Genomic DNA, 12,250 nt, shown 5'->3' with positions numbered 1-12,250 from the left:
GAGGTCCCAGGAAGGTAAAGGTATTGCACACAGTGCAAAAACCCAAGGAGGTGGCAGTCTTACACTACCGAAGCCATTAAAAGGGGAAGGAGAGGGGAGAACAGCAGCATAAGCAGCTGGCAGAGGCAGCAGAAAGGAAAGAGAGAAAGAAAAAGACAGAAAGTCAGAGAAAGAGAGAGGAAGAAACAGAGAAACAGAAGGATACAGAGAGAGGAAGAGACAGAGGCAAGGAGTTGAAGAGAGAGACAGAGTGGGGAAAGATAGAGAGAGGCAGAGGAAGAGACAGAGAGACAGAAAGTCAAAGAGAGAAGGAAACTGAGGAAGAGACAAAGAAGGAATCAAAGAGAGAGAGATAGAAGTAGTAAAGAAAAAAAAGTGTACCCTATTCCTTTAAAAGCTAGGGTTAATTTAAAACCTATAATTAATAACTGAAGGTCTTCTCTGTAACCCTATAACACTCTAATACCACCTTGTTGTCAGTGTAAACAAGAGAGTAGCCTGAAAGCACTGAGGCCACTGACAACCCATAGCCTTCCTATCAAAAATCCTTAACCCCCCAGGGTATCCTAACAGGGGATCTAAATTTTGACTAATTACCATACAAAGGTCCAACCACATCTAGGAGGAACTCCCTTCAGGACAGGACTATAGATGGTTCCTCCCAGGGGATTAAGGAAAAAGACACAATGGGTATTCAGTAAGTGATAAGGGAACTCTTGTAGAAGCAGAGTTAGGAAAATTGCCTAATAATTGGTGTGCTCAAACGTGCCAGCTGTTTGCACTCAGCCAAACCTTAAAGTACTTACAGAATCAGGAAGGAGCCACCTGTATCAATTCTAAGTTAATATGGACTGAACGAGATCTTATTAATAGCAAAGAATAATTGAAGTCCCAAACCTACAAAGTTTTCAACAAAAGTAAACTTTGCTAAAAGTTAACAGTGTAACATGTATTATCCTACCACCACATGCTCTCAAAGGATTTCTCAGACAGTTTGCAAGAAATAACGAAATCTATCCTTCCGCTGCAATCCCAAATAGACTCTTTGGCAGCAGTGACTCTCCAAAACTGCCGAGGCCTAGACCTCCTCACTGCTGAGAAAGGAGGACTCTGCATCTTCTTAGGGGAAGAATGTTGTTTTTACACTAACAAGTCAGGGATAGTAAGAGATGCCACCTGGCGTTTACAGGAAAAGGCTTCTGAAATCCCACAACGCCTTTCAAACTCTTATACCAACCTCTGGAGTTAAGCAACATGGCTTCTCCCCTTTCTAGGTTCCATGACAGCCATCTTGCTATTCCTCACCTTCAGGCCCTGTATTTTTAACCTCCTTGTCAAATTTGTTTCCTCTAGGATCACCGCCATCAAGCTACAGATGGTCTTACAAATGGAACCCCGAATGAGCTCAACTAACAACTTCTACCAAGGACCCCTGGACCAACCTTCTGGCCATTTCACTGGCCTAAAGAATTCCCCTCTGGAGAACACCACAACTGCAGGGCCCCTTCTTTGTCCCCATCCAGCAGGAAGTAGCTAGAGCGGTTGATGCCCAATTCCCAACAGCAGTTGGGGTGTCCTGTTTAGAGGGGGGCTTGAGAGGTGAAGCCAGCTGGACTTCCTGGGTTGAGTGGGGACTTGGAGAACATTTCTGTCTAGCTAGAGGATTGTAAATGCACCAATCAGTGCTCTGTGTCTAGCTAAAGGATTGCAAATGCACCAATCATAACTCTGTAAAAATGTACCAGTCAGCACTCTGTGTCTAGCTAAAAGATTGTAAATGCACCAATCAGCACTCTGTAAAAACACATCAATCAGCACTCTGTGTCTAGCTACAGGATTGTAAACAAAACAATCAGCACTCTGTAAAATGAACCATTCAGTGCTCTATAAAATGGACCAATCAGCAGGACATGGGCGGGGCCAAATAAGGGAATAAAAGCTGGCCACCAGAGCCAGCAGTGGCAACCCACTCAGGTCCCCTTTCACGCTGTGGAAGTTTTGTTCTTTTGCTCTACACAATAAATATTGCTGCTGCTCACTCTTTGGGTCTGCTCTACCTTTATGAGCTATAACACTCACCATGAGGGTCTGCAGCTTCATTCCTGAAGTCAGTGAGACCACAAATCCACGGGGAGGAACAAACAACTCAGGATGCACCACCTTTAAGAGCCGTAACACTTACTGTGAAGGTCTGCGACTTCACTCCTGAAGTCAGCGAGACCATGAACCCACCAGAAGGAAGAAACTCCAGACACATCTGAACATCTGAAGGAACAAGCTCTGGACACACCATCTTTAAGAGCTGTAACACTCACCACGAGGGTCCGCAGCTTCATTCTTGAAGTCAGTGAGACCAAGAACCCACTGGAAGGAATAAATTCCAGACACAGAGGAACAGATGTGAAGGGAATGAGGAAATGTTCTCAACCCTGGCCACATGGAAAAGCCACCTGGGGGGCTTTTAAACAGTATAGATGCCTAGGCCCCACCTACAAAGATACTTCCACGATTCTGATTCAGTTACTCTGGGATTGGGCACAGTTAGGGCATTAAAACGTTCTTGGGGTGATTCTCATCTGTGGCCAAGATGGAGAACCATTGGAATAGGAAGTGTGAGATCTGGGAAGAATAAAATGATGTACATGGAGTTAATTATTTCAGAGGCACATGGAATGCTCTCATCGCATACATCATCTTCCTTGTCCTTCCACACATTCTCAGCATCCTTCCCTCCCTCCAGCAAATTCCTACTCATCTTTGAAGATTCAGAAAAGATGTCACCTCTTTATGAAGCCTTCTCTTGTCCCTCTGGAGTCTCCTTCTCCCAATTCTCACACCTTCGTAAATGCATCTCTATTACAGCATCATTCATGCTGTTTTACTATTAACCTGTTTGAGTTTCCCACTAGACTGTGACCTCCACCAACCAGCACAGAAGCCTAGCCCACAGTAAGCAGTCATAAACGTTTGAAGAATAAATCCTCGAGTAAAATGGGAAAGGCAAGTGTTTCATTAACATCTCAAGAAATGTTGACATAAAATGTCTACGCAGAATTTCTGAGAGTTTCTTATTAAACACTGAAAGGAAACCACTGTTATTAATAGTTAAGTCAACAGGAAATTAATCTTTCCTTTCCTTGAAAAAGGGACTCATATCAGACAGGGAAAGGGCGATCAATGGTTAGTTAGTTATCTCAGCTTTTACCCCACGTAGCATCTGAGCAAGAGTTAAAATAAAATCCTTTAATATAATGTATAGACCAATTTATCTTGCTCCTCAGTCTTGGCTCAAATAAATTCTTACTCAACTCTATCATGACTTCCAAAAGAACAAGGACTATTTAGAGTCAAAGGCATATGTTTTGTAACCTAGAGCAGAATGGGGTACTTCCCTGTCAAACATGACTGTTCATCAGTTGCAATCCTATCAGCTCAAAGTTCTCCATTTTTTGATCTGAAAAGCATCGGGCATATTGTTAAATATGGGGGCATGAGTTAGCAGTTCTTGCATACTTCCTCAGTAGATAAGAAGTTGCAGACTTCTATGATTAGATGCTATGTCTATGTCTTCTTCTAAATTGCAAATGCCTTGAGGAAAGTGACTATCCCATTCATTTTTTAAAATAACAGCTTTATTGAGATATAATTTATATACTATATCTAGAAAACCCCACAGATTCAGCCCAAAAGCTCCTTCAGCTCATAAACAACTTAAGCAAAGTTTCAGGATACAAAATCAGTGTACAAAAGTCACTAGCATCCTTATCCACTAACAGCAGCCAAGCAGAGAGCCAAATCAGAAAGGCAATCCCATTCACAATTGCTACAAAAAGAATAAAACACCTAGGAATACAGCTAACCAGGGAGGTGAAAGATCTCTACAATGAGAATTATGAAACACGGCTCAAAGAAATCAAAGACACAAACAAATGGAAAAACATCCTATGCTCATGGGTAGGAAGAATTAGTATCATTAAAATGGCTACTCTGCCCAAAGCAATTTACAGATTCAATACTATTCCTATCAAACTATCAACATTCTTCACAGAGCTAAAGAAAATTATTTCAAAATTCATATGGAACCAAGAAAAAGAGTCAGATTAACCAAGGCAATCCCAAGCAAAAAGAACAAAGCTGGAAGCGTCATGTTACCCAACTTCAAATGATACTACAGGGCTTCAGTACTCAAACCAGCATGGTACTGGTACAAAAACAGGAATATAGACCAATGGGACAGAATAGAGAGTCCGGAAATAAAGCCATACATCTATGACCATCTGATCTTCAACAAAGCTGACAAAAAACAGCAATGGGGAAAAGACTCCCTATTCAATAAATGATACTGAAATAACTGGCTAGCCATATGCAAAAGATTGAAGCTGGACCCTTTCCTTATTGTGTATACAAAAATCAAATCAAGATGAATTAAAGACTTAAATGTAAAACCCCAAACTATAAAAAAGCCTGGACGACAGCCTAAGCAGTACCATCCTGCACAAAGGAATGGGTCAAGATTTCATGACAAAGACACCAAAAGCAATCACAGCAAAAGCAAAAATTGACAAGTAGGATCTAATTAAACTCATGAGCTTCTGCATAGCAAAAGAAACTATCAACAGAGTAAACAGACAACCTACAGAATGGGAGAAAAATCTTCAAACTATGCATCTGACAAAGGTCTAATATCCAGCACTTACTGAGGGAGGAAATTAAAGAAAGAAAGAAAAATAAAATTAAAAAGAGAAAAACAAGCTTTCTATATTAGGGTGACTCATCCCAAAGGCAGAAACAGGCAAAGCCTGGACCCAGGTGAAGTCTCAATATTATCTAAGAAGCCAGAGCTCAAAGGAATGTGCTCTGGAGACTCTCCCAGCACTCCCTCAACATAGGGAGAAGAAATCAAATTTTCCATTCCTCTATGAGTAAACTTTATAGTTTATAGATTCCTGTTTTCTAGTAACTTTGAGTATTCTGTTGAGTATTCTAAGCAGCACAGTGAAGATTATAAGACATGCCTAAGCAGGCCTGGGCTGCAGTCATCTAGGCGCCACAGCGAAGGTTAAAAGATAAGCCTGTGCAAGGCACTAGAGCAAGCCTCGATAACAGCCATCTGGACCACACAGGAAGAGTCACATGTAATCCTGAGTTATGAAGAACCTGTCGCAATTTAATTAACTGCCTTTGTTCCGCCTCTGTATCTTTGCTGTCACGCCACTATGATTTGTACCACTGTAAACTTGTTTCAGGCTAGCCCACCCCCTTTTAGAAGTGTGTCTAAAATTCTAGTGCTGTCTTTGTTCCAGACCCAGTTTTTGGATGTTAATCCGCTAGGTCTGAGTGCACTCAATAAAAATCCTCCTGTTTTACCGTGGTCTCTCTGGTCCTCCTTCATTCCCACAACACTAAAAGGAACTTAATTAAACATATTTACGAGAGAAAAACAAACAAGTCCATTAAAAAGCGAGCAAAGGATATAAACAGACACTTCTGAAAAGAAGACATTCATTTGGCCAACAAGCTTATGAAAAAAAGCTCAATATCACTGATCATTAAAGAAATGCAAATCAAATCAGAATGGCTATTACTAAAAAGTCAAAAAATCATAGATGCTGGCAAGGTCACGGAGAAAAGGGAACACTTATACACTGTTAGTGGGAGTGTAAATCAGTTCAACTGTTGTGGAAAGCAGTGTGGCAATTTCTCAAAAAGCTAAAAGCAGAACTACCATTCAACCCAGGAGTCCCATTACTGGGTACATACCCAGAGGAATATAAATCATGCTATCATAAACACACATACACATGAATGTTCACCGCAGCACTACTCACAACAGCAAAGACATGGAATCAACCTATATGTCCATTAATGACAAACTGGATAAAGAAAATGTGGGCCAGTCATGGTGGCTCATGCCTGTAATCTTAGCACTTTGGGAGGCTGAGGTGGGTGGATCTTCTCAGATCAGGAGTTCGAGACCAGCCTGGCCGACATGGTGAAACCCTGTCTCTACTAAAAATACAAAAATTAGCTGGGTGTGGTGGCAGACACCTATAATACCAGCTTCTTGGGAGGCTGAGAGGCTGAAGCCAGAGAATCGCTTGAAGCCAGGGGGGTGAGGGTTGGGAGTTGGGGGGTGGAGGTTGCAGTGAGCCAAGATCGTGCCACTTCACTCCAGCCTGGGCAAAAGAGCAAGACTCCAACTCCAAAAAACAAAAAAGAAGAAAAAAAGAAAAAAAAGAAAATGTGGTACATATATACCATGGAATACTACGCCATCATTTAAAAAAAGCATAAGATAATGTCTTTTGCAGGAACATGGATGGAGCTGGAGGTTATTATCCTTAGAAAACTAATGCAGGAACAGAAAATCAAATAACACGTTTTCTCTTACAAGTGGGAGCTAAATGATAAGAACTTGCAAACACAAAGAAGGAAACAACAGATACTAGAGTGTGGAGTGTGGGAGGAGGGAGAGGAGTATAAAAGATAACTATCGGGTACTGAGCTTAATACCCAGGTGATGAAATAATCTGAACAACAAACCCCCGTGACATGTGTTTACCTATGTAACAAACCTTCACATGTACCCCTGAACCTAAAATAAACATTAAAAAATTTTTATATCATACATTTATATACCATATTTTAAAGTACACAATTCAGTGCTATTTAGTATACTCTCAGAGTTGTGCATCCATTAATACTATCTAATTTGAGAACATTTTTATCACCCAAAAAGAAATCCTGTACCGATTAACAGTCACGCCCCATTCGTCCCTCCCTCTAACCCCTGCAAACACTACTTTGTTTATGTGAACTTGGTGATGACAGACATTTCATATAAACAGAATCATATAATATGAGATCTTTTGTTACTGGCTTCTCTCATTTACTGTATCTTCAAGGTTCATCCATGTTGTAGCATGTATCAGTACTTCATTCCTTTTTATGGCTGGACAATATTCCATTGTATGGACATACCACTTTTTATTTGTTCATTAGTTAACGGACATTTGGGTTGTTTTCACTTTTTAGCTATTATGAGTTAACACTCATATACAAGATTTTTTTTGTATGGGCATGTAAAACTGACCCAATAGTCCCACAGATAGCTTTTTTTGATAAACATAGAAATCGACCCTTCTGGTCTTAAAATAAATTTATATTTGTTTTATCTGAGATCCTTCATCCGGAAATGATCTTCAGGTCTCTCAGAAAAAAAAAGTACCAAATAACTGAAACTCACCAGATCACTGCATCCAGACAATGAGATGCTGGACCCTCATTCATCCTAACTGCTCCCTTGATCCTACCTAGATCCTGTTTGGTACACTTTGCTACGTTTCTTCCCTGCTATATAAACCCTTAGTTTTAGTTGGTCAGGGAGATGGATTTGAGACTGAGCTCCTTTCCTGTCTTCTCAGCTGCAGCACCCGATTAAAGCCTTCTTCCTTAGCAATACTCGTCCTCTCAGTGATCTAACTTTCTGTCCAGTGAGCAGCAGGACCTAGATTGAACCCCTGGTGTTTCAGTAGCACATTTTCAATTGTCTTGAGTGTGTACTCAGGAGTGGAACTGCTGAGAATAGTAACTTGCATTTGTATGTATACACACACACACACACTGTTTTATATTTTTATAAACATATCACATTATGTATATATATATTTAACATTTTCAGGAACTTCCAGACCGACTTAGTACAAAAGCCACTGTACCATTTTCCATTCCCACCAACAGTGTATAAGGGTTCTAAATTATCCACATCCTTGTCAACACTTGTTACTGTCTCTTTTTTACTACAGCCATCCTAGTTGGTGTGAAACGATATTTCACTGGGGCTATGCTTTTCATTTCCCTTTCATTTTCCAGAACTTCCGGTTCCTTTTATTATAAAGTCTAGCATGTAAGAAGACACAATAAATGTTTTTTGACTCCTTAATTCATTTCCTCATTCATTCATTAAATATTTACCAAGAGCCTACTATGTACCAGGCACTCTCCTAAAGGTCAAGAACACAGCAGTGAACAAAATAAGCAAAACTAAATGAAGAATGAATAAGCAAAATACCAGTAACAACGAGGGTTAGTTTTTAGCACAAAGGTGGTTCTCTTGGATTCCTGACAGATGGATGGGGCCCCCAGTGATTTTGCCATCCCCTCCACATCTATTCATCATGCTATGTTACGAAGCTCCAACATCAATTCAAGAGGATCGATTCCTATTCCAGAGATGGGTATAACTTCAGATTTAAGAGTGTGACAAGAGCTAATATTACTGCTGTCGTTGCTCTCCTGCATGCACGATGAAGAAACATCTATTATAGCCTGGCATGTGTTTCCTCCTTATCTGTTAAAAGCCTCACAAATTTTCTTGGGGACTCAGCCTTCCTCCACACCCATTCAATCATTCAACAGATATTTTCTGTTCACTACACCATGCCAGATATGCTTATAAGTGCTGAGGATATAGCAGTGAACAAAACCAACAAAGTAAAGATACCTATAGAGCATAAACTCTAGGGGTTAGGCCCATGTGTTTCAGGCAGAGATGATTGTACCCCTTATTTCAGGGGGCACATGGCCAAGGCACAGCCAATCACAGTAGCAAATTCCCATGGCTCTAGTGGCTGGTTCAAGGAAAAGCGTATGACCCACATGAAGCCAGCCAACCATGAGACTTGCCAGAAGGATAATAGTGGTGCTCTCTCTTCTCTTTTTCTTGAACTAAAAGATGCAAGCCTAGAGCTTCAAGGGGTCCTTATGAAGAGATAACCTGCCCCAGCATGACTCTACCAAAGAAAGCGAAGCCAAGAGACAGAGAGAAAGTGAGCAAGCCCTAATGACTGAATCCCTAAAATAAGACATGCCTGAAATATGATACTGCTGGACTTCTCAGGTAAATAGATTTATGTATTTATTTTGCCTAAGCCACTTGGAGCTGGGTTTTCTCTGTTTTGCAACTAAAAGAGCCCTCATTAATACACAAAGTATTTTTTATGAAACCTAAGCAAAATTGGATAAGCCAGGATCACTTTAATTTCATGACTTGCACAGCTTCTCTCCATCCCAGCCACAAAGGCCCCAGCACAGATACAACCAGGCTGACTGGCCCTGTAACTTAGACCACATCCTAATACAAACCTGTGCTGCATCCTATAGTTAAACCTGGCTTTCCCCCTGCTCCTTTTCCCTTTCCTAAGACCTTTAGCCTTTTGTCAAGAAAGAGTTTGTCAGTAATGACAAGAACTTCTCTCTTCAATAACCTGCTGCTCTCCCTTTACTCCCACGACATGCTTATAAAATTGGAAACTGACAAATGGGCCCAGGGTTGATAAATGGGCCCAAAGAAGTCCAATGTTTGCCCCATTCTTGAATGAAACTTCACATTTTCTTCATTTTTATTTTTCTGCTATACAATTTCATTTCCACCAAGGAGTTAATGGTGAAACTTCTACCCTGAAGAATGTCACCTTTTGAACTAGACCACAAAGTATTAAGGAAATGAAATAAACTCTGATTTTTCTTTTCCTTTTAGGAGGGAGAGGCTAAATAAAGCTGGCTTCATGAAACTACTCATGAAAGGAAACCTTCAATGTGACAAAAATGATAAGAACTCTGTGAACAAAAGAGGCAAAAGTTATCAATAAGGCAGCTTGGGTCACCGGGCCAGGGAGATGGCAGGATTTGAGCCTCAGAATGTTCTAACTAGAAGAACAATGTCACACTGCTGATGCAGAGTGTCAGATACAGGGGTGATTTCAACAGCCAGATCTTACCCACTTGAGGGTTTCTTGTGTCCCATTAAACTTAACTGCCTGAGGACTCACTCAGTTCAATGTTTTAAGTGGAACTGATTCAAGACAAATGTATCACATACCTCTCAACAAACTCAATCTTAATGAGCTTGATTTAGCCATTCCACAATGTATACACATTTCAAAACAACATGTTGTACACAATAAACATATACATGTTTTATTTGTTGATTATAAAAAATAAGAAATGTTATTTTCTAAAAAAGAAAATCAGATTTGGCAGTGAGAAAGGATATGTTATTACACAAACTAACAATGGCTGAAGTTGGCAGAGGGTCTTATGGAACACCATGTTAGGGATGAGGAGAGAGGTTCAAGGAAGGCTTCCCACAAAAAGAAGAGCTGACTGGGCGCGGTGGCTCACGCCTGTAATCCCAGCACTTTGGGAGGCTGAGGCAGGCGGACCACGAGGTGCGGAGATCAAGGCCATCCCGGCTAACACAGTGAAATCCCGTCTCTACTAAAAATACAAAAAATTAGCCGGGCATGGTGGCACGCACCTGTACCGAGTAGCCCTAGCTACTCGGGAGCCTGAGGCAGGAGAATCACTTGAACCCAGGAGGCAAAAGTTGCAGTGAGCCAAGATCGTACCACTGAACTCTAGCCTGGGCAACAGAGCTAGACTTTGCCTCAAAAAAAAAAGAAAAAAAGAGCTGAGTTGGATCTTGAAGGGTGGAAAGGAGCCCAGCAGCAGACAAGAAAGAAAAAGGCACTCCAGATGGGGGAATGCTTGCCATTCCCAACATCACACCTGGCAGATGTGATGATCAGTTATTTAGGAAGCACAAGCAGAATGTGTGTATTCAAGTAAGAATTAAGACCTTCGGAATAGTCAACTTTGGAAATTATATTCCAAGGACATTTTCTCTGCTCAATTTCTTTTTTAATTTAAGGGACAGGGTCTCACTATGTTGCTCAGGCTGGAGTGCATTCACAGGCACAGTCATCATGCACTACAGCCTCAAATTCCTGGGCTCAAGCGATTCTCCTGCTGACTCAGACTCCCAAGTAGCTGGGGCTACAGGTATGCACCACCACATCTAGCTCTCTTCTCTGCTCAATTTCTAAGCTGTTTCCATTCTTTAGTAAAGTCTCAGTGACTTTCAAAGATAATTTTTTTTTTTTTTAATAGAGCTCTAGACTTTTATGGGCAAGCCTGATGATGATCCAGCTTTGGAATATTGGTTCAGGTGAAAAAAAAAGTAGGTGAGCTATAAAGAAATGTCACATATTTTCTTGAGTTACTGATAAGCTGGGCTCCAAATCTATTCTGAAAGGGAAAAAAAGTTAAACAATAACAGGATCCTTGAAATAGGGTAATTACTAGATATCATGGTCTAAGACCTGCTCAGAAGGGACTCCGGAGCTGAATCCTGAAGGGTCAACAGGAATTTCAAAGGCAGATGATGGTATAAATTCTGGTATGTTTGGCTGAGCATGGTGACTCACGCCTGTAATCCTAGTACTTTGGGAGGCTGAGGCTGGCAGATCACTTGAGGCCAGGAGTTCAAAACCAGCCTGGTCAACGTGGCAAAACCCGTGTCTCTACTAAAATTACAAAAATTAGCCGGGCGTCATGGCACATGCCTGTAATCCCAGCTACTCAGGAGCCTGAGGCAGGAGAATCACTTGAACCTGGGAGACAAAGGTTGCAGTGAACCAAGATTGTGCCACTGCACTCCAGCCTGGGTGTCAGAGCAAGACTCTGTCTCAAAACAAATTAAACAAATAAATAAATATATAAATAAATAAATTCTGGCATGTTTGTTTTTAAAAGATGTCCCTGTAGTCACAGCTCCCTAGAGTTAGAAAAAGGAGCTGAAGGCAAACCTAACTCCACTTACTAGTCCAGACCCTCTCTCACCAGTCGCTATTTGAATTTTCAAGTGAAAAAATGGCTGGAATAGGATTTTCCACTGAACTAAGAATACCTCTTTCCTTGTAAAATGTGTTATATGTCATACCGATGCATGAGACTAGTAGCTGTTATTTAAAAACCAGGCTAGATAACTGTTTCAGTATCTCTTACATAACCGCCAAAGAATAAAGCTGTTTGAGCACCACCATGAACAATGAAAACATCAGCATAACAAAATGTATCAAGAACAGGAAATTTCTAGAAGTTATTTTATTAGTCTACCTTCACTTAGAGGAATACATTTCATTTTATACACTTGCCAGCTTTATTTTACTGTTTTCATACTAGTGTACCTTGAAGATAAGACTATAATAATAATCTTATCTATTAATAATCTATCTCATAAAAATATGATTTTAAAAGTTAAAGGATCCCTAAAGGGAATTATTCTCAACATTTAAAATCTATTTTCTAAAGAACATATGTATTTTTCTTGATTTTTCCATAACTAATATATCTATTCAATATGTTTTGACAAAATATGCATTGACAAAATCCATACCCTCCCCAAATC

At 40.5% G+C, this 12,250-nt stretch overlaps 1 protein-coding gene across 10 annotated transcripts in view; it reads right to left on the bottom strand.

Moving 5' to 3' along the window:
* Positions 1-12,250, bottom strand: part of LOC105487718 (amyloid beta precursor protein binding family B member 2) — a 410,283-nt gene that overhangs the window by 210,202 nt on the left and 187,831 nt on the right. The gene's annotated exons all lie outside the window — the stretch shown is intronic.

The sequence above is a fragment of the Macaca nemestrina genome, chromosome 3 (genome assembly GCF_043159975.1).
Source record: "Macaca nemestrina isolate mMacNem1 chromosome 3, mMacNem.hap1, whole genome shotgun sequence".
NCBI lineage: Eukaryota > Metazoa > Chordata > Mammalia > Primates > Cercopithecidae > Macaca > Macaca nemestrina.
This window is presented reverse-complemented; position numbering and strand designations above follow the sequence as displayed.